The sequence below is a fragment of the Hemicordylus capensis genome, chromosome 1 (assembly GCF_027244095.1).
Source record: "Hemicordylus capensis ecotype Gifberg chromosome 1, rHemCap1.1.pri, whole genome shotgun sequence".
Lineage (NCBI taxonomy): Eukaryota > Metazoa > Chordata > Lepidosauria > Squamata > Cordylidae > Hemicordylus > Hemicordylus capensis.
In genome coordinates this window covers 321,186,564-321,211,358 of record NC_069657.1, presented here as the reverse complement: position 1 = coordinate 321,211,358, position 24,795 = coordinate 321,186,564, and the positions used below count along the sequence as shown (strand labels likewise).

At 44.0% G+C, this 24,795-nt stretch overlaps 1 pseudogene; it reads right to left on the bottom strand.

Moving 5' to 3' along the window:
• Positions 1-2,520: 2,520 nt before the first annotated feature.
• LOC128338958 (protein ZBED8-like) overlaps positions 2,521-24,795 on the bottom strand; it is a 45,363-nt pseudogene continuing 23,088 nt past the window's right edge.

The following is a 24,795-nucleotide window of genomic DNA, read 5'->3' as shown; positions in this document are numbered from 1 at the left end:
TCACAGATAAAGCCGCCTCCTAGGGTGAGAGAGGGATAGAGGCAGCAGAGGAGAGAGTGGTATAGGAGCAAATAAGAGGCCTCCCGGTCTTGATGCCGCAGAGGCAGTGAGCAGCCAAGCAGGAGAAGTCAGTATTAAGCAGGCAAGGAAAAATCCCAACAAAGGTCAATCAATCAAGACCAGGGATATATCCTATGTTCAGGTTGAATCAGGTTGGGCCGGGTCCGACATTGTGGCAGATACAAATAAACCATTGTGGGGAACTCTGGAGCAGGACACCTGTGGATTAGAGTGGTCCCTGGCTAGCCAGGTGACCGTGAACAACAAAACTGAGCATGGGGATGTTTTGCGGGAAGACCAGACTCTTTGAAGGGGTGCTCATGGTTCGCAGTTCTTGTTAGAGGTTGTTAATTTTTATCCCCGTGGGTAAAACAGCAGAGCACCAAGGAATGGGCACACACTCCAGTTACAGAGTGGGTAGCAGAGGATGGTTTAGTTATTGCAGCTATTTAAAGAAAACACATTGGAGATCCTTGTAGAACTAAATACTTAGTATTTATTGGTTAAGTACACTTGGATAGGAAAGACCTAAACCTAATCTAAAGGACTACATAATGAATAGGTAAGGAGAGAGAGAGAGATGTTTCCATCTGCGCTCCAGGAGGAAGGGAAAGATTGTGACTCGGCACAGAAAGTGTGGAAGAGTCAGATCAGGGGTCATAGAGTACAGACAGGTAGAACAGTCAGGGAGACCCTTACTCACTATCTCTACTCCCAGTGCCCCTATTCATCATTAGGATAGTTGGTGCAAAAGGGTCGATGCACTGGAAGTCCATCTCCAACAGTTGTTGCCAGGACCAAGAAAGATGTTGCTGGGAGATCGTCCCCAGGGCTTGGATGGAACATTCCATTCAGGCTGGGCAGTAAAAGCCCTCCAGCCCACATGAATGTCTCTATGGCCAGGCACTCTCATACACTGAAGCAAGATCCCTCTTTGTTGCATAAGAAGAATCTCTTTCAGATGAAATCCTGCTCTGGACAGATGTTTCTGCTCATGACGTTTTGCTGAGACTGGGCTTGCTTTCACCCCAGGGGAAGGGCTGTGGCCTCCTTACCTGTCCTGGTTAAAAAAAATTGAAACAAAGTTACCAAAAAACCCAAAGGGGCAAATCCTAGATACTCTTAACCTATCCTTAGCAGCCTTATCCTATCCATCTATCACCACTCATACAAGGGAAAGGAAAGGGGGTCTAGGGGGAGGAAGATAATAACAAATCCCCTGAGACATGGGGAGGACAGGAGGATGTATCTTCTGACACACCTCCTTGAGACTTGGGCTGATGTGGAGTCCTGGGCCTGGGACCGGAGAGCAAGAGAGGGAGGCGCCCACTGCAGCCTCCCTAAATAGGGTTGGAATCATGCAGCTGTAATATTCCAAGGGTCCCAGGTCCTCTTGGGGTGGGTCTGGGAGATAATTTTGGGGTAAGCCATATGTTAGTGTGCCAATCTTGGCACCAGACAGATGATGAGCTTTTCCTGCCTGGACAATCAGAGATAAGAAGTAGAGTGGGTACCAAAAACAAGATAGTCTTGAACAGACAATAATAAAGTACCTAACTGATAATGGAATAGGTTATATTATCAATGGAGTTGAAATATACATAGAAATATGATGCAATATAGGCAATCCTTTAGATAGTAAAACAAACAAGAGGCTGAGTTGAACAATGTAAATAAATTCAACAATGAATTGAACAAAATAAATTGAACAATGTGAAACTTGTAGTGCTAAGATCAAGTTTTGAAATCTTCCTCAATCAAGTACAATTAATAATCCAGCCACTTTTTTGGTAAATTTTAAGCATATTCCAGAGTCCTTCTTAAACGCAAAGGGAGCAAGTGGTCTTGAAGTTTTACACAATAGATTGACAAAGTCTTTTTCAATCTTCAAATAGGTGGTACTTCAAATTGTGGACTCTTAAAAATAAAAAGGTACAATCTAAAATACCAATGCAATATTTTTGAAGGCAACATTACAAAGAAAATTAATAATTTACTAATAAACTAATAAAGCTTTTTTTCAGCACTTAATCCCGTTATCTATCCAAGTAGTAAAATAAAATTTATTATTAAAAAATCTGTCCAGGAAGCTTTCCTATCAGGTCATATAGATGAAGAACAACAGGCCTTGCTGGGAGAGGACCAGCATGTCTTCTGCAAAGGGAAGTAAGAAGTGGAGTCTTCCAGGGATCTGTACTGGGACCAGTGCTTTTTAATTTATTCATAAATGATCTAGAACAGTGTTTCTCAAACTTTGTTGGTTCGCCGCCCCCTTTTAGAAAAAATTGAATGCTTAATGCCCCCCTGCCAAGCCCCGCCCCCAGGGGGTGAGCTGCCCAAGCCCCGCCCCTGGAATGCCCCGCCCCTTGCCTAAGGCACTGCTGGGAGTTGGGCCAGCCCCGAGTAATGGTGAGGACATAGAGGACAGGAATACGAACTAAACTAGTAACAGAATAAGTTTTAATGAGAAGGATGAGCCTGATGAGATTCTAACAATTTGTCAATATTCGGCTCCATGTTTGTTAATAGCATTCTCAAATCTTCACGATTAGCTATCTGCAGCCTATTTCTTTTTTTTTGTTATTAGCGTTGTTACTGCACTGAACCCACGTTCCACTAAATAAGACGAAGGGAATGCAATAAGTTTTTGAACAATAGTCCATAAACCAGGATAAAGTTCAGGTATCTGCTTCTGCAGCCAAAACTGTTGGTATCCAGATTTAAATTTGAATTTCAGTTCTTCATTTGTTCTTAACTCAATCAACTCTTCTTCTAAGTTTGGAGATGCTTCTGAATTTTCACAGGAAAATGGGTCCAAAAGCCAATCAGGTACATCAATTTTTAAAATATCCTGAAATCGTTTTTTGAAGTCCAATTCCAGAGTTTCCAAATGTTGGCAATATTCAAGTAAATCTTCATCATTTTTTTCTACTGTTGACAAATTTGGAAAGTGGATAAATTCTCCCCATCCCAAGTTTCTTTTATGTATTTGAAGCTTTCCCACAAATGCAGAAATTACATTTTTAGTTTTTATTAGATTCAGGTCATCACCTTGGAGCTGAAGTTTCATTTCACTTAATTTGTTAAACAAATCTGTCAGATAAGCTATATCTGGTTTTGATTTTATCAAATCTGCTCTTAAAGTAGCATCTTTGTCTTCCAAAAACTCTAGCACTGAGTTGAAAAGGTTGGAAAAACGGCTCAAACTGGCTCCCTTTGATAGCCAATGAACTTCTGTATGAAGAAGCAGACAATTGTAATCTTCATCGTTCTCCATACAGAGTTGTCCAAATAACCTGTCCTGCAAAGAATTACCTCTGATTTTGTTCACTGCTCTGATGACGAGATGAAGTGAGCTATGTAAGCGTTCACTCAGGTTTTTCGCTACTAGATGTTGCCGGTGAATAACACAGTGTACGGCCAATATATTTGGTACCTCTTCCTTTAAATGTGCCATAAAACCATTGTAGTGTCCAACCATCGCTGGAACACCATCAGTAGCAACAGACAATATGTTATTCAGGGGAATTTCTTTCTCTTCAAAAAAAACCATTCATTACACGAAATAATGATGCTCCTTTAGTATCAGTTTCTAAAGTTTGGGCAAACAATAACTCTTGGCAGATTTGTTGATCCCTTATGAAACGCACATAAGCGAGAAGTAAGGCTTCATTCCCTGGCAAAGTTGACTCATCAAGTTGCATTGAAAACTGAGATGTTTTTAAATAATTACATAGAGAGTTTTCAATGTTTTCAGCCATCTCATCAATTCTTCTTTGGACTGTGTCATTACTCAAAGGGATTTTTTTGACAATGTCAGTTGGTGACTTGTGTAGCACAGTCTGTAATACCTTCTTTATGGCTGGTATAATAAGTTCTTCCCCAATAGTATGCGGTTTCCCTGATTTTGCAATAAGTAAAGCTATATTGTAAGAAGCACGCAACCCATCGTTACCTTGTTTGGAAGCTGTTGAAAAGATAGTTTCCAATTTGGGCTGTTTTACAAACTTTTCTTTGAGTCCTTGAAAATAATGCAAATCTTTATTCTTTTTATCTGAATGGATTTTTGTCAGATGTTCTTGGAGTCTAGAAGGCTTCATAGCTTCATTTGAGAAAACTTTTTGGCATATTATACACATTGGTAATGCATTATTTGAAGGAGATGGAATATATTTCAAATAATCAACACTGTACTGCCTGGATTTTTTCTTTGCCTCAGACATGGTAATAACTGAAACAAGAAGCGCTGGAGCTCCAAGGGGCGGGAGCATTTAAAAAGTCGGCGGGCTCCCTCAACTGCATGTAAAACTAGTGACCGCCTTCCCCTGAAAAGTTTTGGCCGGCGGTGGGTGGGATAGCTGGAGGACTGAAGCCCAGGGCGGCAGCTGCCTGAAGACCTCCAGTGTCTTCAGGCAGCTGCCGCCCTGGGCTTCAGTCCTCCAGCATCTCAGTGGAGTCTCAGTGCGCGGCAGAGGATTTAGCCGGCTCCCCTGCTGCGCCTGCGCAATGAGCCCCTCCCTTGGCTCATTGCGCAGGCGCAGCAGGGGAGCCGGCTGAATCCTCTGCCGCCCACCGATTGGTTCCTGGCGCCCCCTAATTTTACATGGAGCTTCCAACGCCCCCTTGGATTGCTCCAACATTCACTAGGGGGCGATACCGCCCACTTTGAGAACCATTGATCTAGAAGTAGTGGTAAGCAGTGAGGTGGCCAAATTTACAGATGTTACCAAACTCTTTCTTTACAACAATGAAATCCAAAATAGATTGTGAGGCGCTCCAAAAGGATCTCTCCAAATTGGGTGAGTGGGCAACAAAATGGCAAATGCAGTTCAGTGTTGGAAAGTGTAAAGTGATAGACATTGGGATGAAAACCCCCAGATTCCAGTATACGCTGATGGGATCTGAGATGTCGGTGACTGACCAAGAGAGGGATCTTGGGGTCGTGGTGGACAGCTCGTTGAAAGTGTCAACTCAATGTGCGGCAACTGTGAAAAAGGCCAATTCCATGCTAGGGAACTTTAGGAAGGTGATTGAAAATAAAACTGCTAATATTATAATGCCCTTATACAAAACTATGGTGTGACCACACTTGAAGTACTGCGTACAATTCTGGTCACCACATCTAATAAAAGACATTGTAGAACTGGAAAAGGTGCAGAAGAGGGCACCCAAGATGATCAGGGGCCTAGAGCACCTTTCTTATGAGGTAAGGCTACAACACCTGGGGCTATTGAGTTCAGAAAAAAGACAACTGTGGGGAGACATGATAGAGGTCTATAAAATCATGTATGGTGTGGAGAAAGTGGATAGGGAGAAATTATTCTCCCTCTCACATAACACTAGAACCAGGGGTCATTCCATGTAACTGATTGCCAGGAAATTTAGGACCAGCAAATGGAGGTGCTTTTTCACACAACGCATAATCCACTTGTGGAATTATCTGCCACAAGTTGTGGTGGCAGCCAACAACCTGGATGGCTTTAAGTGGGGTTTGCATAACTTCATGGAGAAGAGCTCTATCAACGGCTACTAGTCAGAGGGCTATAGACCACCTCCAGACTTAGAGGCAGGATACCTCTGAGTACCAGTTGCAGGAGAGTAACAGCAGGAGAGGGGGCATGCCCTCAACTTCTGCCTGTGGCTTCCAGTGGCATCTGGTGGGCCACTGTGTGAAACAGTATGCTGGACTAGATGGGCCTTGGGCCTGATCCAGCAGGACCGTTCTTATGTTCTTAAGACACCAAAATTTTCTTGATGACAGAAGAATATAGGATGCCTATTTTTATGTATTGCCAAAAATGCACAAATCTATTCTTCCTCCTCCTATAATATTGGGTTTCAACTCATTATTGGAACCCCTTTCAGATTATTTGGATTTTTTCCCTTCGTTTTTTTGTGGAATTACAAATAAGTTTTATTAAAGATACTAATCATTTATTAATATTGTGCAGAATTTTTTTTTGCATTTTAAATTTTTATTGTATTTTACAATAGCTTTTACATTCAAATTACATTCATTTATCTAATTCTACACATAAGTAAATATTGACTTCCTGCTTACCTATCTGCGTGGTTCACATTAACTATACATATAAACCATTGCTATAATAATTCAAAACATACATACTCCACAATACTACTCGATTTTACCCAACCCAACCTGCTGTTATTACTATATTTCAAACCCTACTGAAAAGTCCATATTAGAAAAATAATTCTTGAAGTAAAGCAATAATGGTACCCAATCTTCTTTAAAACAACATTGTGCAGAATCTGACATCTAAAGGGGATATTTTGTTATGTACTTTGGCTGTGGGAGCTTTGTACATTTCAGTATTCCATGATAGTGTTAGGATTTCAGCTGAATACCTTTTGTCATAAAGAACCAATCAGTCACCCCCAACACATTTTCTTCTGGACCCTCTAGATATTGTACTAGGGGGAAAAATATTTTGGATGTGATCTATATACAACAATATGGAGTAGCTATGGGCAGTAAAGTGGCCCCATCTATAGCCAACCTGTGTCCTTGTTGGAATTGAAACATATCCTAAATCCAGAGGCCAATACCTTTCCCAAAATATTCAATATTTTTGGAGGCTTATGGATGATATTTTCCTTTTATTCAGGAGTACTATCCATTTTTTTGGACAATTTTTATTTTGAACTTGAAGTCTGGGAAATATTTATTTCCCAGACTTCAAAATACAGGTCCTCCATGCCAGCACTGCATGTAGGGGCACAAAGGTAGGTGTGTGTGTGTGTGTGTGTGTGTGTGTGTGTGTGTGTGTGTGTGTGTGTGTCAAAAATTGCCACTGCCAGTAAAACAGGCACTGTCCAAAGAAAATCATACATGGGTTCTATCATATAGTTCTATCTAATGGACATGTTTAACCTGCATGCAAATAAAATAGGCTTTAAAAGGGGATCTGTCCTTGCATTGTGTCCCTGGTCTTCTGCACTTTGTTCATTAGTTAGCTACTATCACATGCTCGCCAGTGCTTGGGCTGCTTTCTTTTTGGAACATTATTTCATAATGAATAAATTAAACTATAGTATTCTATTCTCATCCTCTTGAGTGAGTGAATTAACATTCAGTAGGAAACTTCTGCACCATGAAATAAAATGGCTTACATTTCTCCATTGTAATTACGTGCTCCTTATTATAAAAATGCTATTCTATAGCTAATTAACAACCAGAACAGAACTGATTCTAAACAATTGATGGAAACTGCAGACTTTGATGCTGAAGTCTTGCAACTAGAGTGAGGAAAGAGGAAGACATGACACTGAAAAAGTCATGTAAACTGCAGACAATCCAGTACTGTAGTATTTATCTGTTATGGGTCGAACAGACATCTTGCAAATTTGGTTAGGTCCCACCTTGCCATAAATATTCAGTACTTACAATGTAACTCCAAAGATTCCTAAAAAGTCCAAACTGTGTAATACAAAATGAGAGAAATCATCTGAATACCTAAAGACATGTACAATACAAAAAGCCTCTGCACACAAACATCTAAATCTGGGTTATCTGCCTCTAAGCCAGGATGGCATGCTCGTGTGAATCAGGGCAAAAACCCCAACCCCTGGTAGTCTGAATTTGGGTAACCCTGCGTCTAACCCTCAATCTTAACCCAGTTTAGTGAAGAGCAGGGACCCTGCTTGTTGATTAAATGTCTGCTTTTCTTGGGTTTTGCAGGTCCCGGCAGGCGGCCACCATGTTTGTTAGGGAGCGCTGCAGCTGGAGGGGTTGTGAACTGTGAATATGCCATTCTGCACAGCTCATTCTATGATCACTTACTCAAAATGGCTTGAATGGGAGTTTCCCCACCATCTTCTCCCTTGAGGCCAGTCAGAGGGCCACTGATAACATCAGTTTTTCCTTTTCCTGGCAGTATGGAACATACGGGGGAGGCTTCCCTGATGCTTGGAGATGCTTTCTTCCCCCAGCTCCCAGCTGCAGCAATGGAGGACATGGCTGTGGAGCTCGTCTAGGATCTGGGCTTGCAGAGTCAACCAGAGGTTCTGCTTATCTGCCTTAAGCAGGGTAAGAACTCTTCCCAGCCCCAAACTAGACCCTTCTGATTGTGTGTAAGAGCCCAAAATGTAAAATAGACACCCATACGGACCATTCCTATAGTGTGAAAGGTCTCTGAAGATCTTCCTAAGCAATAAACTCTGACAGAGGTTCGAAACTATTGCCCCCTTTGAGTTAGGGGGCTTCCCCTTTTGCACCCCTGAGCCCCACTCCTTGGTTTGTTCCTGCCACAGCTGCGACTGGTGTGTCTGCCTCTGAAAACCCCACACATGGGTCAGAACTGACATGGGTTGCATGTGCAATGCCCCGCTCTGTTGTACTCCTAACAGACCAGTTGGGGCTGGACCACTGCTGATCCACCCCTGTAGTAGCTGCTGAACTGATGGCCTAGACAATGGATGTCTACTATCTGCCTGCTCACCTTGTATGGGCCTTGAAGGGGGCATAATCAACAGCCACAGCTCTCAAAGTGGTGTGTCCCAGGGGACGGAGGGGTCCAGGGCTGATTTCATTCTAAAATTATCATTGTACCTCGCCCAAGAGGTGCCCGCAAAATCCATGAAAACGTGGTGAATAAGGTCCAGTTACTTGACCAAAGCTGGGCCCCAGAAGAGATGAACTTGCAGGACCACCCCCATGTAGATATTGTGACCTGTGAGCCAGTTATTCTAGGTACACTCAACAGGTTTGCACTTCATGGTCTCCTTCTCTTTACCCAGATTACCCTCCTTTGGTTTCACTTCTGGCTCATGGGAGACAAAGGCTAAACATATCCACATATTCCCCCCACCAAATATTTTCTTTATTCGCTGGGAAGAGGTGGGCACCAAGCTGCACTGTAACAGTACCAGCAACCAGAAACAGCTGGTGAAGTAGCACCATGCCAGGCTTGAGAAGAAACCTCATATGGGGAAGCACTCACACCCAGTGGACTTGGCATACCCTTGTGAGGCCATACCTGAGAAGTGGGTGCCCACTATTGCCAAAACCCCATTGCCAGGTAACTTCCGCCCACTGGAGGGCCCATAGGCCACACCCCAAATTGACCACCCAGTAAACTGCCCATGTTCTCACTCAGATATGGAACAGCTACCTCTGGCTGTAGATGGGCCTCCGCCAGCAGACCTCGAGCTGGCATCATCGGAGGCACAACTGAGTCCTGAGTCCTTGGCAAAGGTGTCACATCCACCACATCTGGAGCACCCCCTTTGGGTGCTCAGTGCTCTGCTTCAGTGCCTCCAACCTGCCGGAAAGGGTCCTCAGAAGTTCAGCCTTTACCACTCCCTGGGTATGTTTTGCGATTCTGCAAGAAGGCCAGGATGGCCCAGCACTATCACCCTTGCTAACATTTTTCTTCTCTTTCTCAAGAGTTTCCAAATGAGAACCTAACTTCTCCCAGATCAACTTCATCCTCAGACAAATGGCAGCATACACAACTGAGGAGTTTCAGGCTGCCATGGTGGCCGCACAGGGTGGCTGCCTTTCTTGACCATTGCCTTCTTAGTCACCATGCCTTTCACAGTGGTCAATAAGGGCCTGAACAAAAGCACCCTCCCAAAACCAGCAATCAGGACAGACCCTGCTTAATCCCTAGCACTATCCTGGAAGGGAACTGTGTCAAAAAATGTCCACTCTCCAAACAGAAGCAGGCTTTTCCAGCCCATTGCCTGTAGGCCATGTGGCCTGAAACCCTCCCCCCTGCCTCTGCCAACAATCCCAGGCCACTGCTGCTGCCTCTTGCCCCAAGAGCCTAATGCTCCCAGTCCAAGGGAGCCGCTGAAACTTCCTCCAAAGATGCCGCTGCCTCATGCTAGGCCTCTCCACACAGGCTTGGAGGAAGGAACAGTTCAGAGCCTCTCTGATGAGACTGAAGCTTCGGGAGCGCAGGTAAGCAGAAATGGCCACCTAGTTCCACCCTCCGCCAGTGCAAGGACCAGTCCAGCCTACCCCATGGCGGCTCCAAGATGGGGTGAGGCAAAACACCATTCCCCCAGCACTAGGCTGATGGGTTGACACATTTTTGCATGCAACTGAGGGTTGGATTTGGATTGGAGGGATACAATTTGTTTAAAATATTTATATCATGCCCCTCCATCACATTGCTGCTTGAGGCAGCTTGCTATAAAAATAGCAGTAAAATAAAACAGTTTTTTAAAAAATGCAATTCATTTTTGAGGAGTCAAAATATAGCTGTTCATTCGGTCCTCAGTGGAGAACTGCCAACTTTATCGTAGTTGTGATTTATCAAGAACATGTCTTTCTTCCTTGCAAAAGTACAAGCACAGTCAGGAGCGTAGGCTTTCAAACCCAAGTCTTTTTATATAGGCAAAAATGCAACTTTCATTTTTTAAAAGTAGCTTTAAGTGGAAAACAAACATTGCAGTGCAAGTATAGCCCACGGTTATCTCCATATTGCCGAGTGTACAGAGATGGAGAACTCACTTTCACTTCTCACACCTTCCCCTAGAAGCCCTTTTTGCTCCCAGAAATACATCTCTGAAGGGCATGCAGCCCTCTGAGTTTCTAGGCTTGATAGAATTTGCTTTACTTAGAGGAACAGATTGGGGAAGATCCATATGGGGTACTAGGGTACTCTGGCACCCCATCTGTATTAATTGGCACTGGAAATAAATGAACTAAAGCTTCACTGTTGCCCTCTTCTGTGCTTTCAGGCAGCTTTCTCTTCTGAGAGAATGGGCTCTACCAGAGCCACATGAACAGCTGATGTCCCTGTCCCCACAGTGTCTTCATGTAGGCCATGAAGTCTACATGAGAAAGGAAGTGATGGGACAAGGTTACCTCACGAGGAACTCTCAGCAGCTTGCTTTTTGGGTTTGAATACCATTGGAGGTGAGGTTGCCTGATCTGTGAGGTGGTCAAGAAGTGTGCAAGCAGACACAAAACATGCAACTAAAAAAACAACGCGCAGTTCTAAGAGAACATTTGTGCAATTCAAAAATGTAAGGCATGCCTGAATTGTCATATATTAGATGATATAGAAAGTGGCTGATAAGCAGGAGAAAAGTCAAGTGGGTAGCCCAGGCTCCTCTAGAACCCAGACCCTGGTCAAATATACTCATTTCTTCTTCGGCTGCCAAAGACATTTCCCACAGATTCCACTATTTCATTGCTGCTTCCCACACAGTCTTTACCAAGACTGTATTTATCTGAATAGAAGACAACTCTGAAGTAAAGATGACCCCCTTAAAAATAAAGGTTTAATACAGCATAAACCTCTGTTTACCCAAATGGAACAGGATTTTAAGTCAATCCCCCCAATTTCTAACATCAAAGAACTTGGAAAAAACCTAGTCTTGGATTCAGGTAAATTCAGTAAATATAATATTCTTTTGCAATATTGTCATCAAATTCTCAGTTCTGGGGTATTCTCCCCCTCTATGTAGACTTCTAAAGGTCATGGAATGGGCATAGCAAGGTTGGAGGTGGCCCTCGGCCAAGTTTTGAGGGTGGGCACCTTCACCATCCACCTGCCTGCCTCTTAATCTATTCTCACTTATGGGGAATTTCCAAAACACATTTATGATGTAGGAAATCTCTGCTTCTCTCTGCATAATGCATGTCAGCCCTCAAACCAACTTGATCTGGCCTTCTGGAGACCGACAGGCTAACACATATGGTAGATTCCACAATAATAATTGCAACCTTTCAGGAATGAAGTCCACATTCCTGATAATGTAGTGCTATACTGCAATTTTTATAGAGATATTTGTAATCATTATTTGCTGCCATTTAAAAAAAAGATTATTCAGGTTGGCTGAGTACTCAGGTTGGCTTTTATCTGATTCAAATGAAATATTTTAAAGTGTTGCCACATTTTGTTTAATAGCAAGCAAAGTCTGACAGAAGATGTGTGCTTTTTCAGAACAGATACCAGAAAAGATAAAATATATAGGGGTGGATTTTTAAGTTTGTTGTCTACGTTAGTCTGGTGTTAATGTTGATGTTATTGGGTGATGAGTCTACCATATTGACCCAAATCAAAGATGACTCTGAATTTAAGACAGCCCCCTAAAAAGGTAGAAGTTAAATACAGGTTAAAGTAAACACAACCCAAAATAGTGTGTATTGCTGATCCAAAAAAAAAGAATGTAGATGCCAAAAAGACCAGAACAAGAAACTAATGTAATAACAGGCTGCCAAAAATTCAGAATGTACCTGAAAATGGATATATTAATATAATTTACAAGTTCTACATAGAACAACTAAACTCATTTAAAATCACACCATAAAAACATTCCTGTGCAGACAACAACATAATACAAAATCGCATGAGAGAATATATTAAAATGTTTCTGAACAAAGTTGGCTCACAGTGTGAGCCAAAATCCTTATGAAGACCGAATGCCTTTCCACCAAACAATAAAACGTATTTTCAAAGTGTAAGAGTCCTTTTCAGTGGGCCATTTCCAACAGGTCGGAGGCATTTCAGTGTATGTTTTCCTCAGTGACCCATTCCTTCATAAAAACATCACTTTTACAGACTTATGTAGACAAACAACCAAATTATATGAAAGTTTCTATGATCCCCAGACAATCCTTATCCTTATCACCAAGTGGAAAGAATAAAACAAGCTTACCGATGATCTTGACTCACATGTTTGCATGGACATTGAATGAGGTAGATAAGCCCCTTACTGCTACAAGTGAAGAAGGTCATAGGTCTGTTAGAGTCTCTTATTATGCAGATTCTGAAATTCCATAGTGACTTTTGGCAACATTTTCCCCGCTGGAGGTGGAAAACAAGTGACAGCATGGTTGCATTTACAGCCTTCTCTGTGTTGACGCCCCTTCTTTATCCTTACCCCGCAAAGGATTAGGGTATAATTGCAGTCATTTTTGCACAGAGTAAAGGGTAAGAGTGTATAAATGCATGTACTGTCTCCACACAGTAATCTTTGGAGGACATTCCCGCCAGTGTTAATTTCCATTCCCCTGACAACCTTGACAAAATTTTATAGGGTTCTTTGGTTTTTTTAAAAACTTTTTAAACACTAATGCAAATTAGGCCCCATGGTCAGGACAATAAAAGCACAATAATGCACTAAAACCTGAAAGTCTTGCAATGCCTTCACCTCTTTTCCATCTCTAGAGTTGAGACCTTGTCAGAAATCACAACGAGCATTTGTCTCCCCAGATGGTACAAAGCCCCCCAGTCAGCTCATACACGTTAGATGCATTTTAATCTTTTAGCTGAGATGAGACAAAAACTGGTCTCTTGCACAGTGTGAGCTGAACTAATATGGAAGATCAACAAAGGAGTGGCAGTTTATGCGGTGTTTTTAATTAGCATTTTATGTATGAAGGGACTTCACACTTCTTATGAGAGGCCTTGGCTGGAGATGTAGGAGAGAGCCCCTATTATGGGCCCTTGGAGTCCAGCTGCTTAACAAACTGGCATTTATTATCTAAATAGAAGCTGGGGGTGGATAGCAGCTTACTAGGCTTCTCCTGCCCTTATGACCATCATGTGACCAACTAAATTATTATTTTGCGGGGGGTTGGGGGGGCATAAGCTCATTATGTCCAGGGTCCAAAATTACCGAGCTGTAGCTCTGGTCGTCATCACATCTTGTGGCTGTGCATTCAATATTTTAATTATACATTGTTTGAAGAAGTTCTATTTTTATTTGTCCTGAATCTACTGCCAATTAATTTCATCCGATGACCAAAGTTCTACTATTAGGAGATGGGGAGGAAGCACTTTCTCTGTTTCATGCATCATCTTATCATTCCCCGTGCTTAATCTTTGCTAAACAAAGCCTCAGATAATTCAGCCTTTTTCATAGTGAAAATGCTCCAATCTGTGATCATTTTGGTTGCCTTTTTGTGCAGCTTTTCTCTTGATGCTTTTTTAAATATGGGGCAAATGGAACTTTCTCTAGATATAGTATCCCAATACTATAAAGGCACACATCATATTTGTATTAGCAGTTGGTTAATAAGAGAAGTACTCCTGCACATATACCTTCTTATTTTAATTCCTGTATTTTACCGTATTTTTCGGACCATAAGACGCACCTGACAATAAGACGCACCCAGTTTTTAGAGCAGGAAAACAAGAAAAAAATATTCTGAACCAAATAGTACAGGTATACTAAAATATTTATTACCGTAAAGTATAGCAAAATACGGTAATATTTAACAGCGTAAACTCAACAGTGATGTTAAGAACCATCATCACTTCCATTAACAAATGAGGAAAGACTTAGAGGCTCAAGCACTTTTCTAGTTTTCTGGAAACCCCAAAAACTCATTATCACTAGTGTCAGAATTTAGGAAGCTCAGTTGCTCACAATCACTTATATAACTTTCTTCGCTATCTTCATATATGATATTATCTTCAGTTCCATCTAAGACATTGCTAATGCCACATTTTTTGAATGATCGTGCAACGATTTCCTCCTTCACTGACTGCCAGGATGTTTTAACCCATTCACAAACTTGAGTGATAGTGGGCCTCTTCATTCGTCCAGTAGGACTCAGATCATGATTCCCAGCAGCCATCCATTTGTTCCACTCTTCTCTCATAAAGACTTTAAATGGTTTGTTGATTGAAACGTCGAGAGGTTGCAACTGGCTGGTAAGACCCCCAGGAATTACAGCTAGATGAGTCTTCACCTCTTTAAATCTGTTTTTTGTTGTTTCGCTAATATTAGTGCTCTGAACTGGTCAAGCACTAATAAAGCAGATTTTTTCAGAAGCCCTCCAGGACGTTTGGACCACACTTTTTCAATCCATACTTTCATTCCATTTTCGTCCATCCATCCTTTTTCATGAACATGCACAACAACTCCTCGTGGAATAACATCTTTTGGAAAGGTTTTCCTTTTGAAAATTAGCATCGGTGGCAATTTGGTGCCGTCAGCACAGCAGGACAACACAGCAGTGTAATGTGTTTTCTCATGTCCTGAGGTTTTCACGGTTATTGTTTTGGCACCTTTGAGGTCAACCGTCTTATTAGATGGCACATCAAAGTTTAGCGGGACTTCATCCATATTCCCAATCTGGTCCATTGGAAAATCATTTTTTTTCCTAGCATCAGTTACAAATTTATGAAAAGACAGAATCTTCTATTCATATTCTTGTGGCATTTTTTGTACAATTCTAGTTTTGGCACACATAGCAAGGCCGCTTCTCCTCATAAATCTGTAGCACCATGATGGTGAGCCAGTAAAATCCTTAATGCCTTTCTCTACAGCAATGTGTTTGGCTTCATAGATGATCATTTTTGTAGAAACTGAGAAGCCCATATTCCGGTGTCATGTGATCCATTCTTTCATGTCCATTTCTAACTGTGGCCATTTTGCAGCATGCCCACGAAAAGCGTGCTTAGTTTTATCAAGTTTTTGCAGCTGATCCTCCTGTTTCCTCCACTCTCTTATCATTTTTTCAGTTGGAGGTGGCCCAAAATGTCTCTCCGCTGCTCTGTTTCCATGTTCTTTTGCATATTTTACTACCTACAGTTTAAACGGAATTTTATATGCTAATCTTTTCATCTTTGACATTTTGTACCGTTAGAGAATTGTTGTTTTTCTGTGCTGATCATGTGACCTGAATGACTGACTGACCATTGAGACTCCAGGAGAGTGGTGGGCGGGCATTGCCTCGACGCCTGTCTGTACGGCATCGCTGATTGAGCGACTCTGGCTATGAGGGGCGGGGAGGTCTGACATCACCTTCAGCACCTGATTGGTTTGGTGTGTCTGAGTGGTGGGCGGGCGTTCCCTCGGCGCCCGTCCGTATGGCATTGCTGATTAAGCGGCTGTGGCTATGAGGGGCGGGGAGGGCTGACATCACCTCCAGCACCTGAACTGTAAATTGTAAGTACCATAAGCGACAGTAAGCGAACGCAGCAGCGGGTGACAGTGCCTGGGACACCACGGGCAAACAAATATCCTTTTACAATAGCCTTGCTGGACAGCATTCGGACTATAAGACGCACCCTCATTTCCCCCCCACTGTTTGTGGGGGGGGTGCGTCTTATGGTCCGAAAAATACGGTAAGTGAAAAAGTTCCTTCAGGATCCAAAACAAAAACAAGGTCTTTCATTGTTACTGTGCCAGAAAACAAACAAAACAGTACTAGCAATTTGTTTTAGTTAATTTAAAGCTTAGGTTAATTAGCATGCTGTTCACAGCTTCAGCATTGTATACATCACCAAAGTGCTGAAAGATGTAAGGATCCAGGACACACAATTTGACACAGTTTAATAATGAAGACTATTAGCCTAAATAATAACATCAGGACTTCCTTTACTCAAGTCAATGAACTGGAAAATCACTATCAGGCCCCATTATGGTATATGTTTTCTGATGCAGGATATTGAAGGTTCTCATGGGGCCATGATTTCATTATCCCATTTGATGATACTTCTATTGAAGTTGAAATGCCTCTACTGCATAAATGTGGACTTGAAATGTTGTATTTTTCTTGGTCAGATTATCATCTTTAGCATATTCTAACGGTTATTCACAGGAGAAGGAAGACAGTGGAGCCCATTCGCACCTATGCACATGTGTGCCACTGGCAGCGGCCCCTGAACTCTGCAGGGGAGCAGAGGAAAGTGCCCTCTCCCTAATCCCCCCACACCCATTCATCTGCATATGGCGCACAGATGGACAGGGCCCAGGATCTTTAAAACTTGAGTGAATGTACTGTCCCATTGGCCCACCCCACGGCCGTTTTCGCAGCCAGGCTATGGCACACGGGGTGTGGAAATGTACTCTGGGGTATGTGCAAGGCTGCAGAGGGATTTGGGGAGAGGGGAGTAGGTTTTTCTTCTTCTATTTCTCAACAAAGAAACGTGGAGTCCGCATTAAAAGAAAGGCCCTCTCGAATTCCCTGGTGGTTAAGTGGCTGGCTCAGCTTGTGAGCTCACAGTCCATGGGTGGGGATCACGCTTTAGCGGGCACAGGCATATCCCCAACAGAGTGGCCCTCTCAGGAGAGTGTGAGCCTGCTGGGTATCAAGCTGCTTGCAGTGGCTTAGTGATGGGTCTGGTTGCTCTGCTGGGGTCTCCCCTCATGACATCTCCCCAGTCATGGACACCCCCCCCCCCAGCATCCTTTGCCCAGCTCCATCTGCATATACTATTCTAGCAAATGTGGGCTCTCCCCTCCCACAATGAAAGCGTGATTCCCTTCCCCCATGCCCAAGTTCCCCACAGGAATAGGAGTGTGCGTGGTGTTTTCATGGTGCGGGGTCACAGGGGTGGCAGTGCTATGGCTGGCAGAAGTGGCACTGGTGTTGTAGGGCATTTAAAGGGCTTTCAATTTGTTTCCCCTGCCAAGGGTGGGTGGTGCGCCCCGAAAAGGCACTATCATGCTCGGCACACCTCACTGGAGCCCAGAGTCTCCTCTTTTTGGAAGAGAATCCTATGTATATCCTGTTTATCAAATGACCTCGATATAAATTTGAGCAATACAAAGCACTTCAAATCATCAGGTGAGTGGGATTTCTCAACAAAATGTTGCACTAATGGGGCATCCAATATTCTGTTCTTCAACCTGGATCTGTGTTCGAGAACACAGGTCTTAATGGCTCTCATACTGCTCCCAATATACCACAAATTGCACAGACAAACTATCACATAGACAGTACCTTTAGTTTTGCAACTGGCAAAATTTTTTAAAGTAACATGCTTTTTAATATTGGGGTAAAATTTAAAGTAACATAATTTTTAAAAACTTCATTGGTTGGGAGACAAAAAGAACAGGCTACGCAGCCAGTGACCAATCTAAGACAGACCTACAGAGGTCTGCAATTGTCCCCTCTTGTGATCCACAAGGAGATTCGGACACCTCTTCATGTAACCTACAAGGGGGTTCAGCCACCTCTTCCTGTATTCTCTGTGCCCAGCCTACTTCCTCTTAAGTGGAATAAAAAATTATGGGATTTCAGTTTGTTTTTTCCTGTGTAGGGAAATTTCCTTAACAAGAGGAGGAGAGATCCCTAAGTCCCTACAACCTTGTCTAGTTCAGTGTTTCTCAACCTTTTTGGAGTCAAGGACCACTACATACTTCTTCATGTGGAGTTTCAAGGACCACTACATACTTGCCCCCGGACCCCCAGCCCCAAAAGACACAGAGACATAACATTGGGTAAAGAGCCACAACTTTATTAACGAATAACATCAAGGCATAGTGGACAGTAACAAGGGTTACAAGGGTTACAGATTAGGATTAATCAACCCTAACCAACAGTGCGGGCCTAACAAGGCTGGGTTAGGACTCTGTTGTCTTTCCCTGCCCCTGCAAGGGTGACACACCTTGGCTCAGGAAACACGCAGGTGCAACCTGCCCGCCTCCTTCAAAGCCAACCCCTTTTGTGAAGAGGCTTGAATACTTCTAGGGCTTCACTCACCCCGGACTGCTCAGCCCAAGGGTTGGCGAAGTCCTGAAGCCGGTTTCCTGGCCAACCATTCTCCCTGGGCCGCACAAACCACAAGGGAGCAATTGACCAATCCACCTTTAAAATATCCAAAAGGTGCTCACTGATGTTATATCCCTGAAATTACCACCCAGCCCACACTGTTCCCGCCACACAGGGAGATTAGCCTAGCTTGACCTCCCTGCCCCATACCTCTCCAAAAATCCAACAAGCCCCCTCTGAATGTTTTGGATATACAAATCACAACCCATCTCAGACAAATGAACCCCATCTGGGTGAAAGAGTTCAGGGGAACGGGCAGTAAGCCCAGGCTGAGGCAACACAGCCCCACCGTCTGCCACCACCAATCGGCCAGTTACAGCAGACGTCTTGTGCCGGGTTCTTTCGATGCCCCGAACATTCTGCACCCCCCTCCATACCCTGTGTTGCAGCCAACTAATCCAAAGGATGTGAACGCCAGGAAGCCAACCCTTCAAAACAGAAAAATCAGAGGAGGCTTGCTGAATAAGTGAGAGGCCAGTCTACTTGCTGAGATCATTTTCACCTAAATGGATAACGATGGAATTGGGGCTAGGGAACCTATCTATATGATCCAAAATGGCAGGAAGTAACTGGCTCCAAACCATATCCCGCATACTCAACCAATAAACAGAGGCACACTTCCCCAATCCAAGCTGGGTGCCCCACCCAGCCGGAGGTTTGAGAGCTGACCACCTGGACTACTGCCTGGTTATCGCACCAGAACTGAGCCGTGGAACTAGCGAACTCCCTGGTCCAGAGGTGCACCACCACCACGATAGGAAAAAACTCCAGGAAGGTCAAGTCTTGCGTTCCCCCCCGCTGCACCCAATCCCTCAGGCCAGCGTGCCCCTCACCAATGACCCCTGAAGAACACTCCGAAGCCCATGCCACCCGCAGCATCTGAGTGCACCTGCCTCACCCGCCTCAAGGAGCTGTTCGCCCCTCCAAAATGAAACACCATTAAATCCCTGCAAAAATGTCTCCCAGACAGCCAGGTCGGCCCTAATACCCTCTGTAATGTGAACCCTGTGGTGTTGGGCACGAAGCCCCATCATGAGGTCGCAAATGTACCTCAGAATGGCCCTACCAGGAACTACAACCCTACAGGCAAAGTTAAAGTGCTCCGCCACCACCTGATGGGCTGGGGCCCTAACCCCGTAGGGGGTGGAGGAGAACCCCCCTTCTTACTGCCACCTCCCCTGAACTTTGATCCCACTCCCCTAGGCTTGGCCCTGGGGCAGATGGAACTTGGGTGTTTAGCACCACAGAGTCCACATGCATGTCTGAAGAGACACGCTGGCCTGGAGCAACGGCCACCATTGTTATACTCCCAGCAGGCCAAGTGGGGTTGAACCCACTGCTGGCCCACTGCCACAGCAGATCAAGCCGCATGCACCCTAGAAAGCAAGTGTCCACTGTCCGATTGATCACCGCCAACTGGGCAGGAAGGAGACATAATCACTAGCCAAAGCTCTTGCAAAGGCGTGTCCCATGGGAGGGTGGGCACACATTCGAAAACTTTCATCATATCTAATCCAGGCTGAGCCGGCAAAATCTGAAATGGCCCGGTGAATAATATCCATGTATTTAATAAGTGCAGGACCCCTAGCAGGCTGAGCCTGCAATATCACCCCCATATAGATTGTGAAGCCGGAAAGCCAGTTATTCCAAGTTTTTTCAACTGGCTTACGCTTTGTGGCTTCATGCTCCTTGCATGACTCACCTTCCTTATGTTTTACCTCTGGCTCCCTAAACAACAAACTGAATATATCCACATCTCCTCCTTTTAGAATCTTCTTCCTGGTAGCTGGGAGCAGGTGGTCACCTAAGGGCAACCCCAATGTACCATAGGGGGCATGCTGGGGCGTTGGCAAAATCCCCATGGGGTAAAACCCTGAACCAGCAGCCGCACCTGTGGAAGTCGCTTGTAGTGCCACTGGGCCCGCGGCCGAGGGACCCAAGGGGAACCTGTTACCTAGCCAAACTTGCTCTGCAACCCCTGGAAACCCCATCGTGAAACCCGAACCCCATGGCTGTGCGTATGGTGTCCAAAATGGGGCAGATCCCCATCCCCCCATGGCAGATATCGGCCAGGGCAAAGAAGACCACTGGCCAGTACCACCGGGAGGTGTAGGTAGAACCGGCTCACCCAGTGCAACTGTTGCTGGAGGATCCAAAGGCAGAGGCACTGATGGATCTGAAGGCATAGGCAACACTGGAGCCGCAGGCAAAGGGACGGCTGGAACAGGAGGGCCAGGAACCGCCAACCTAGGATCTTCTGGATCAGCAGAAACAACAGGGCCAGACAGGCCTTCATCCCTCTCCAGTGCTTCTAACCTGTCAGAAATAGATTTTAGTAAGTGTGTCCTAGCAGCTCCACGAGTGCGCCGAGGAACCTTCTTGGGTGTGCCAGACGGGCCAGCACCCTTGTCAGAGGGAGCAGCCTTGACTTTTTCTAAAGCTTCCATCCGGTTAATCAACCCCTGAATAAGGACCATTTCCTCCTCCTCATCGTCCGATAAGGAGGAGGGAGAAGCAGGCTGCTTGGGCTGCCAAATAGGCCACCCACCATTCTTTCTTTTGGCTTTCTTAGGCATCTGCCTTAGTAAAATCAACCCAGTAATAAGCAGAAAAAACACCCTCTCTCCCCCAGCAGGTTGCAAGGCACCCAGTCCCAGTCGGCCGTTAACCAATCTTCAGCAAAAAGGCCAACCAGGCCTACCGCCACCAGGGGGACATGAACAACTCTGTTGAAAAGGCCCAGCCAGGCCACCAACCACCAGGGGTCCCCTAAATGTGCTGCTGACAATGCCCACAAGAACACCCACTCCCAGCAGGCCAGCACAGATCTGCTGAAAAAGCCCTACAGGGCTAGCCAATCCCCAAGCCCAACACACCACCTGTGTCCCAGCATCCCCCCCATGCCCCTAATGGGGCCAAACCAGGGCCAAAGCCCAAACTTGCTGCCGCCGCGACCATCATGCGGCCACTAATAGCAGGGCCGAAGCCTGCCAAAATCCCTCTGGAGCCAGAGCCGCCAAAGGCCAAAGCCCTGCCACTGTTGCAGCCTCTGTCGCCCTAAGACGGGCCCAGCCGATAGCTGCCGCCACCACGGAGAGACCTCACTCGCTGCCCGCCCAAGCCTCACTGTAGTGTAGGAGCTCTGTCGACGAGCTCCTACACTAACGGACGCCAAGCCCAGACCGAGAGACCGGGGCGGGGACCAAAGACCAACGGTCCCAGGCCCCGCACCCAAACACCCCTCGGGCCAATCAGAAAGCTCCCTTTTGGGCCCAGGGCAGAGCAGGGCTGGGACAAGGCCTAGGGGAGGGACATTCATGCACAATTTACCAGACCAGCAGTTAGTAAAGGAGTTTCAAGTTTATCTGTTAGTACTATACTACACAACTCAAATGATCTGGTGGGCCAAAACTGACCGTGACTTGGCTCATGGGGGCTGAGGTCAATTTTTAGGGTGCTAATTATTATTATTTTTTTCCAAGATTTTAAAAATGCTTTTATTAGTAATATAAGTAAAAACAGAAATGTTATATCTCTGAGATTTCGACAAAAATACAAGTTTACAAACAAGATCTTACCCATCCAAGGGAAAAAGAGCCAGCAAGATAAGTAAACTCAGTGGGATGGTCCTTGGGGAATGAGCCATTCAGTATAGTGAAGCTGTCTAAAGATCATACCACTTAAAAACAAACCCGCATAATTAGATTTCATATCCCTGGAGAGGCGAGTGAAAGGGACCCCTACATCCTCCAATCTGTTAGAGGATGTCAAAACATCCTTCTTTTGTTGCAAATATAAGGTAAAATCATCTGGGCCTATCCTCGCATTCAGATCCCCACCCATCACCACAAAAGCATCTGGAAAAGTAAAAAGAAGGTCTATAACATAATTTTCCAATTTAGACCACATAACTCCAATCTGCAATTTCCTATTTAATGATGGGAAATAAATATTAATAATCAGCAACTTATGTTGATTAAATTGGATCAAGACAGCCATAGCAATTTGAGCAAATGATGGGAGGAGTCTCGTAGATGCTCACAGTGAAGTGGCAACAAGAACACCCAAGCCACCTTTACATCTGCCTTGACCCGTCCCTGGCGTCGCTTCTAATGAGTAAAAGTGGAAACCATTAAATGTTAGATCATCTAAAGTCCAGGTTTCTTGTAATAGGATAATATCAAAGCTAACCAGGAATTCCCTAAAAGAAGGATCAGATATAGAGGAAAACCAGCCCGCCACATTCCACGGTAAAAATTCTATTTTGCTTTGTCATCGTGTATCTTCCAGCATGTCTCCAATTATCTGGTCATCCGCCTTACTATTTAAATTACAAATCTCATCAGATTGGCTTGAAAATTGATGGGATATCATTGGGACTTCCAGAGGGGCAGGGGCTGACATATTATCCACCAGAGTTAATGACCCAGATTTTATTGCACCTGTAGAGGATTTCTCTAAAAACTGGGATTCTCTCTGGATAGTCCCATGATTCAGACTTCTACTTGCAAGAATCTCTTTTAAAAGAGATAACCTAGTTACATTATCAGATTGCTCAATGGCAGGGAGATTCCCAAAACTTGTAATCAACGCCTTCTCTTCAGGTAAAAAACCTTCCAGATATTTATCAGCAATCTTATTAGTTTGTACCTCTGTTGCTTGAGCATGGACATTTGTTTGAACATCAGGACCATTAATGTGCCTGATATAACAATCATGAAAAACTCTAGTCACACGCATCCTACAGCCCTGAAACACATGTTGGTATCTTAACAATTTAGAAACCACTATTCTAGAAGAGAAGGTCACAATTGCACGTGCATTGTAATAATTGTAATACAAATATTGAATATCAAGGATATCTTGCATAGTAACAAAAGTCAGAATAAATGCTCTCATTAATTGAACCAGATGCATCTTTCGATCACTCTGTTGTAAAAACCCTCTCGGCTTGGGATAGTTAACCAAGGCTACTTTGTAAGGGACCAGTTGCAAACAACATACATTACTGTCTCTTAGAACTGTAAGGTTCAATGGTTCTGATACCAGAGCTAATGGACTTAGCGGGAGAGGGTGGAGGTCTCGAGGAATATCATCATTACTAGCATTCAGAGCTAAGTCTTCAGGGCTTTCAGGTGACTCCTCAGATTTTGTCTCCTCAGATTGTGTCTCCTCCACCTCAGGATTTTGTTCCAAGGGAGAAGCAGCTGTATCCTTACTGGAAGACACCCTCTTCTTCTTTTGACTCTTTTTCTTCTTTCGGTTCCCCACAATATCCTTAACACCAGCCTGAGGGCTTTGTGGTGCATCTAAAATTTCATATAATCTATTAAAGTTCATCTTGGTCCCCCGTCTTGATAGAATATAAATCCTTGTATTTTTATTTTCCTTTTTATTTTTGTTTTCTTTCTTTATTAAGCCCTTTTTCTTTGGACTAATTAACTGTGTTTGTAGGGCATATTGTTGGGCATATTATTCTCTTCTTAGCTGTATGTAAAGAAATCGTAGGAAAATTGGAGGCAGCTGGAAGTGAAATAGCTGCATCATCATTCTTAGTAACAGAGACTTGTAAAACTCCTTCAGTAAGCGTAGTCAAAAGATTCTTACACTCCTCCAGAAAGGCTTTGATAAGAGGAATTTCTGTAGACCAAGTAGTAGCAAGTTTATTAATTTGCTCTTGTTGTTTAATCAAAATCTCCATCAAAGCAAAAGGCCATTGTTCTTGCTCACACATAGAACCTCCATTAGCAGGTGCAGGAGGAGTTTGAGGTGTTTGGGTGTTGTCATTCCTTGCATTGTTCCCCAAACCAAGGTTTATTAAGGTAGTATCTGCTGCAATGTCTGCTGCATCCACATAAGCAATCTCTTGAGCCAAATTTGGACAAATATTTTGAGACTCTTGAGCATCAGGGGGGAAAAGACAAAAAGGGCCGAGTGACCTGTCTAAGTCAGAAACAGAAATAATCTCAGTCCTTCCTGTAATCCGCTCTACAGGGTCAGAAGGTTTTGTAGGAGAAAAAAAGTCAGTAATGGAAGCCTGTTTGCTTTTTTTCCTTTTCCTTGTAAATTCTGCTCTGTCATTAATTGGCAAAATACCCAGGGAACGATAAGAAGTTCTAGTTAGAACCATTACTCAAGGAAAAAAAGTAACGAATTATCTTTTCAGAGGAAAAAAAAAATTACTTATTAGGATAAGCTTACTGTCATAGCTAAAAAGCAACAGCATTATCTAATCTCTGAAC